The sequence below is a fragment of the Melopsittacus undulatus genome, chromosome 6 (genome assembly GCF_012275295.1).
Source record: "Melopsittacus undulatus isolate bMelUnd1 chromosome 6, bMelUnd1.mat.Z, whole genome shotgun sequence".
In the NCBI taxonomy this organism is placed as follows: Eukaryota; Metazoa; Chordata; class Aves; order Psittaciformes; family Psittaculidae; genus Melopsittacus; species Melopsittacus undulatus.
In genome coordinates this window covers 47,730,908-47,738,724 of record NC_047532.1, presented here as the reverse complement: position 1 = coordinate 47,738,724, position 7,817 = coordinate 47,730,908, and positions in this window count along the sequence as shown.

Here is a 7,817-nt window from a genome sequence, read left to right as displayed (position 1 = left end):
GGGGTTTTGACACATGAACTGTCGTCATAGAAGCATAGAATCATAGAATAGTTAGAGTTGGAAAGGACATTAAGATCATCCAGTTCCAACCCACCTGCTATGAGCAGGGACACCTCACACTAAACCATATCACCCAAGGCTTCATCCAACCTGGCCTTGAACACCACCAGGGATGGAGCATTCACAGCCTCCCTGAGCAACCCATTCCAGCACCTCACCACCCTAACAGTAACAAATTTTTTCCTTATATCGTCCCCTGTTTAAGTTTTATCCCATTACCCCTTGTCCTAGCACTACAGTCCCTAACGAAGAGTTCCTCCCCAGCATCCCTCTAGGCCCCCTGCAGATACTGGAAGGTTGCTTTGAGGTCTCCACACAGCCTTCTCTTCTCCAGGCTGAACAGCCCCAACTTTCTCAGCCTGTCTTCATACGGGAGGTGCTCCAGTCCCCTGGGCATCCTCATGGCCCTCCTCTGGACTTGTTCCAACACTTCCATGGCCTTTTTATGTTGAGAACACCAGAACTGCACACAATACTCCAAGTGAGGTCTCACGAGAGCAGAATAGAGGGGCAGGATCACCTCCTTCAACCTGCTGGTCATGTTCCTTTTGATGCAGCCCAGGATACATTTGGCTTTCTGGGCTGCAAGCGCACACTGCAGCCAGCTCATGTTCATTTTCTCATTGACCAACACCCCCAAGTCTTTCTCCACAGGGCTGCACTCAATTTCCTTATTGCCCAGCCTGTATCTGTGCCTGGGATTGCTCTGACCCAGGTGTAGGACCTTGCCCTTGGCATGGTTAAACATCATGAGGTTGGTATCAGCCCACTGGGTTCAGCAGTAGCAGTCATTTTTCTCCTTCTTGGTAGCTGGTGCAGTTCTGTGCTTTGACTTTTGGGCTGGAAATGGTACTGATAGCAAGTATGTTTTGAGTTACTGCTCAAATGTTTGGTTTGTCCAAGGACTTTCTGAGCTCATGCTCTGCCAGGGAGGAGGGGAGGCCGGGAGGAAGCAGAGACAGGACACCTGACCCAGGCTAGCCAAAGAGGTATTCCATACCATAGCACACCATGCCCAGGATGTAACTGAGAGTTACGCGGAAGTGCTGGGACTCTGAGGGGTTAGAGGAGGTATCAGTCGGTGCTTGGTCAGGCAGGGTGGGGTGAGTTATGGGTCGGCAGCTGGTGAGGTGTTGTATTCTCTTCACTTGTTATTTCTTTTATCATTATTAGTAGTAGTAGCAGTAGTGATTTGTGTTATACCTTAGCTATTAAACTGTTCTTATCTCAACCCGTGGGTGCTACATTCTTTGGATTCTCCTTCACAGCTCTCCGGGAGTTGGGGGAGCAAGGGGGGGAGTGAGTCAATGAGCTCTGTGTGGCTTGTTTTAAACCACGACACCACCTCACAAGTGTGTCAAGGTCCCTCTGGATGGCATTCCTTCCCTCCAGCATATCAACCGAACCACACAGCTTGGTGTCATCGGCAAACTTGCTGAGGGCACACTCAATCCCACTGTCTATGTCACCGACAAAGATGTTAAACAAGACCGGTCCCAACACCGATCCTTGAGGGACACCACTCATTACTGGTCTCCAGCCGGACATTGAACCATTGACCACAACTCTTTGCATGCGTCCGTCCACACAGTTCTTTATCCACCGAGTGGTCCACCTATCAAATTGATGTCTCTCACACAACACGAGTGTCTACTTAAGGAGGAGAAGATGAAAACTGACATTTCTATGAAGACAACATCACCACAAATTGAAACAGGAAAACAAATGTAAAGCCGCAAAGACAGACATGGCCTGTCATGACCGACACTGAGAGCCCTCTGCAGAGGACTGCTGAAACACATGCAGTCACCAGCTTCCTCACAGCATCCTTGAGCTCCTGGTTCCACAGGCTGTAGATGAGGGGGTTCACTGCTGGAGGCACCACTGAGTACAGCACTGACACCACCAGATCCAGGGAAGGGGAGGAGATGGAGGAGGGCTTCAGGTAGGCAAATATTTCACTTCTGAAAGACAGGGAGACCACTGCTTTCCTGTAGGGTCACTTCTGTGATGAGAGACAGAATTAAGGCTAAAAATCAACTTTTCTTAGAATTGCAGAATTGCTTAATTTGGAAAGGACCCTGGAGAGCATCCAGTCCAACCATTAACCTGTCACTAGGAAGTCCACACACTTACCATGAGAACATCAGTGATCATTTGACACACATACTTCTGTTTCTTCCCCCTCTTTTGGGAGCTGCGGGTCTGTAAGCTTATTACCTCTCTGATTCCTGCAATTGTCCCTTTTGAAGTGGCTGGGCTGCACTGAGAGCCCTGCTTGCCCCAGACGAGCAGGCTGCGTAGCCGCAACCTTTATTTCCCATTGACTTGCTCAACCACGTTTGCAAAACAGTGTGTTTTCCTGGACCATGGCTGTGTTTCCTCCTCCCAACAGAGTTCTGTTTTTTTTTTTTTAACAATGATGTCACAGCTTTTCCAGGCAGTTCAGCTGAAGCTGTAGCAATCGCTCCCTTATTATCCATGGGGCAGCAGTCTGCAGGCATCTGGCACAGCCTGCCCATGCCGGCAAGCTTTGCTCGGCATGCAGTGTTTGCAGAGGCAAGGGAGCCGTCACACACAGAGCTACCCTACACATGTTGTACAGCTGCAGAGCCCACAAACACTGAACTGGTTAGGCCTGCCTGTGTCAGTACTGCTGGGTTATTGGCCCTTTGAAAACCAGGCTCCAGATACAGGGTCTGAATCTTTCCAAGCCTCAGGGTCACCACCAAACCGTTAAAGTGGATGGTTTCCAGGAAGCTTTCCAGAATGTGTTTGAACAGCTCTTGTGGTACCTGTCTCCCCTTCCTCCCATGTAAAGACCTGCCCAATAGACAGTGATGTTTCAGAGTTTTCCTTCTATTCAGATTGATTCTGCTCTGAAAAAAAAAAAAAAAAACAAAAAAAAAAAAAAAAAACAGCCCAACTTGCCATGCTCCAAACTCCTTCCCTGTTCTACTTCCCAGCACAGGCTTCAAAAAGACAGCAGAGAAAGGGAGATGCGTGTTTGCTGCGGCTGAGCACTACTTGGTGGGTTGTGTGCCCGCAGCAGTGCAGTGAGCTGTGGGCCCCAGCTCTTGATTCACTCAGTTTATTCTCCAGTTCGTGGGTCTGGTCTTGGTGCTGAAATCCCCGTGTCCCGGCTGTATTCTGCCGGGTGTCCACAGGAGGGCAGGCGAAGACGGAATTTGAGCAAAGAAAGAGCCCCCGGAATAAAGACATCGGTCCGAAAAAAAAATCAGCCTTACGGTATTGCAGCCAAGTCTGTGGCATCTGTTCCTGTCGGGGCAGATCATACAATCCCGGGGAAGGTTTGCAGGCACAAGGAGGGTGCTTGCTTGCCTGCAGCTCGTCTCCCCTGGTGTGGATCTGCTGTGGTGAATGACCAGCTGCACCCCGAGCTGGCCGCAAGCAGCCCCAGAGCCATTCCCATCCCAAGAGCAGGATCCTGTGTCCCTGGATGAACGCTGCTGGTTGTGGGGTTGGAGACAACTACCCATGGCCTCCTGGCCTGGCCTCTGTGAGAGGGGGCCAGTGTCACAGCCAGGGGAAGGGAGTCATGAGCTCTTGCTGTAGAGATGGTGTTTATAGAGAGAAATCAGAGCCCTGTATTATTTCATGCTTTCATGTGCTCACCCATCACCTCTTGCCTTATGCCAGTAACTCCTTACAGCATGGGCCAGCATCTGTTTTTACAGTCCCTAACACAGCCCATCCATGGCTCCTAGTCATATCTACAGTAGTGTAGGTAAATACCCTGGCACTGCTCCTGGCTCATCCCGTTCACCTTTCCTTCTACACAAGTTTGTGCTGATATTTCCCTTGTCTGACTTCAAGGTGTCTGCTTTCAGCCCTGCAGATGCCATGGCAGCATCCTAGAAAGCTGAGACTGGGCATTAATCTCAGGTATCAGCAACAGAAGTCCTGAACACATCTCAGACTCTCAGACATTGCTAAAATTAGATGGCAGGATTCACCTTTTGTGAACCTCCACAGCCGAGCTCCTCTCCCACTTTGTTACCTAGAGCAGCAATCCCAGAGGCCTGTAATTAATGGAGAGTCCAGTTCTCTCAGATCTGTACCTAAGTTTTACTATAGAAACAGCATTTTACGGGTTGTTGCAAGTCTGTGTATGATCCCAACACCACCACTCTCTGTATGGCCCATCCCAGGGGACACATGGTACCATCTGTCTGGAGTTTCACTCCATTACAGAGCTCTTGGTTTTCATTATCACTCAGTTATGACTGGCTGTCCTTCCTCCATTCATCTGCCCCTCCTAGGGCAGCGTGATCCCTCCACAAGTGTTTTTGGCAAGCAGCAAGAGCTGCGAGGCAGTGGTGGCTTCCTCACTGCACAGCAGCACCAGCTGCATGTCCAGAACCAGGATGAGGAATTTCATGGCCCTGGCTCCCAGATCACTGCTTGGCCCTAATGGATTGAGTGCTACAAGATAAGAAAAAGGGTATTTCCTTGCTGGCAAGGAAGTGATACGTGGCAAAACTGTCCTGCTCATGAAAGCACAGACAGTGTGGAGAGTATTTTATACGTGGTGATAGCCAGGAAAGAGAAGTGTGAGGAAAGCGGGCTTGCGGCCGTGATGACAGCAGAGGGCATGCTTTGCTGTAACAGCGCTGAGCCTGTGAGCACAGTCCCGGGCATTGCTGGACTGACTGCTCTGGATCTGTGAAGGAAACTGGAAACATAAGGATAAGGAAGCAGTCACAGGAATTCAATGCAATTCAATTGTCTGCAAAGCCACATGCCCTGCAGCGCTGCGGCAGAAAGAAAGGAACAGAATCGCCTTCGCCACAGCTCAGCGGATGATGGATTTATCTGACTGAGGAATGAGTATAAAGATTCAGAACACACTGATCCCGTAGAGGACCTGGGGGAGAAGGAACTGGTAAATCAATCTGCAACTTATTTACAGCTCCATGCCTCTGCCAGAGTCATAAGGATGTCTGAAGGTCTGCCCTTACCCTTTCCCTGGGAGCCCTCAGTAGGAGACAGTCTGAAGATGTATGGAATAGATGGACTCCACCTCTCCACTGCCTTATTGATGGTTCTTTCAGGTCAGCAGAATATGGTTTTCTGAACCAAAGAACACGTTTTAATCCTTGTTTAAATGGTGTTCTTCCTTTAGATTTTCCTTGAAATGTAAAAACTCTTCAGATGGAGAATATCAGAGTGATTCTCCCAAATACTACCTGAGATGCAAAGATCTTTGGTTCATTCAACATGGTACCCATCAAAAAGGCTCATATCTGATGGAAACTCAGTTGCTCTCCTTTAAACAGGCTGAGCGGTTTCTGGGGGAACATCCCCACCAAAACCCTGGCTCTGGTCCTGCCCCCATCAGTCTCACAACCTCAGGTGAAACCCAAGAGAGGAAAAAAGCCAAGATGGACATCAGAGCCTTCCTGAGGCTGCTCTGGCTCAGGAGCCAAGTCATCTCCTGATGGGACACAGAACCAGAGAGCTGAAAATGAGAACACCCTCACTTTCCTCTGGTGAGTGTCTGAAATTCAGTATGGGACAAAACCAAGGCATTTCCTTCAGTAATATTTTTCCTGTTCCTAAAGGACACCAGGGTCATTTCTCCAGCCTCCCCCAGGCAGAGAGGAAAGCAGGAGTGAAACCACTCAGCTCCACAGAGAGGAGGAGTCAGAGCCAGCCTGGTCCTTATAACCCTGTCCCCATGTGGCTGAAGAGCCACAGTAGCCAGAGTAACCACCAAAACCAGGGATCCCTAACGTGACCAAGGGTCTTTGCTTGCCTGGAACTCATCTGTGGAGAGCACATTAACTGCAGCAACATTGTTCCTAACCTGAAGCCCTGCTGGGCATCATTGCTCTGCAGCCAGATGCCCTGCATTGCCAGATAGCCATGGAGTGTTCGCAGGGCAGGGTTGGGGTTGATATATGTTAAAATAAAAAAGGGGGAGTGAAGACAGGGGCTAGCAAGGAACAGCTCTGGGCTCAAAGTCTTTAGTAGGGCTAGAATCATGCACGCAGACTTGCTGCAGGTAGCTGGAGAAGAGTGGGGTGATGAGCTGTCTGGGTTTGGACAGGATATCAAGAATGGCCTCTCAAAACTCCTTAAGGACTTAAGTCTGATTGTCTTCTCCCATTTTGTGCCAGCATGACCCTACCAGCTTCTTAAAAACAGCCCTACTGGCCTGCCCAGAACTCATCCACTTCAGACTGAGTTCTGTACCTCTGTGTAATCCCATTAAATGTGTCTGAGCTCTGCTGGCCCCACACAAAGCTGACAGGTAACAAGAAAGATGGGGAACTCATCAAGATATTATTCCTGCACTGTGGCAACTCCTACAACTCCCACCTCCATGTACAGATGGGTCCTAGTGGTGCTGAAATATAGCACTCCAGCCAATTTCTATACCCTGGGACGTACGGAAGAAGCTGAACTGAGCTCTGTAGCACATCAGTGCAGATCCATTGCTGTGCAGCTCAAGAAGCTGGTAGACATTCCTCCCAGCTCAGGAGTGATGGGAGTTCCCAGTGTACCCTTCCTTTTGGTGTGACCAAAGTGTCGCTGAATAGCCAAAGGCTGCCAGACTGGACAGTTGCTTGCTATGTGAAGTCTCAGGGGACATTAGGTAACAGCTTCCCATAGCTGCAGTGGAGTCTGAAATAACCCAGTGCTGCCTCCTATTTCCATCTCTGTTCCTCCCAGATACAGCCCTGAGCAAGGTGCTCTGCCCTGAGCTGTGGGAGCTGGCATGAGCTGCTGGGGAGCTGGGGCTCTTTGCAAAGCCAGACCAGGCTAGCACTGCAGCGTGGCATGAGCTGTGCTGTGCTGTGCTGAGGATGAGAGACTGGGGGTTACAAAAGCAGTCTATTCCCAGTGCAAGTAAACTGGGAGAGCCCAGCCTGCTGCTACTGGCACAGCTGGGATAAGTGGGAAAACTACTGTTGCTGGGAGAAACAATGTCTAGGAAAACTCTTGAGGACTGGCTCTGATTCTTTGACTGCAGGAGGATGGAGATGCAGGTCCAGCTGCTATCACAGGAACACAGTTGAGAGAGAAGCTGTGGGACTCATGGCCAATCTGCTCTTTTGGGTTTCAAATCACTCCTGTTGACCTTGGCAGGAGGTTGTGTCCTGTGCCAAAACAAAGGTATGTATCTGAAGCAGAGCAGTGGCTGACTCCTCTCTACCAGTTCTCCCAGAGCAACACCAGTGCTAGAAGATAGATAGGGTCTAAGGAATGTGGGGCTTGGCCCTGTTCAGGTCAGGCAGCTGAGGAAAAGCTGACTGGAAAAGCAGCGCAAGTCATAGAATCATAGAATCACAGAATGGTTTGGTTTAGAAGGGACCTTAAAGTTCATCTGGTTCCCATTTGTCCAAATCAACCCAACCCACAGGGTCTCCCAGGCTGTAAAAGAAAGGCTTCTTCTCTCATGGGTGTCATTCATCTTGGGCCACGATTTGGGAAGGACACAGAGGATGAATGCTGTGTGTGGCTGCAGGTGCACAAAGGAAGAGAGGCACCACACAGGGAGGGCAGTCCCAGTTCAGCCCGGAGTTCTATCTGGTCTGCACGACCAGCTCTAGTTCATCTTGGTGATTGTAAAGCAAGTAGAAACACGTTGGTTCATACTCCATGCTGCCATATCAGCCTCAGCAAACCCACCCAACAGTACTAGGGTTGAAGGGAGGCACATTAATTCTTCATGAAATGAAACATCCTTTTGAAGATTTCTGGAAGCCTTTGTGCAGTATGTGGGTCTC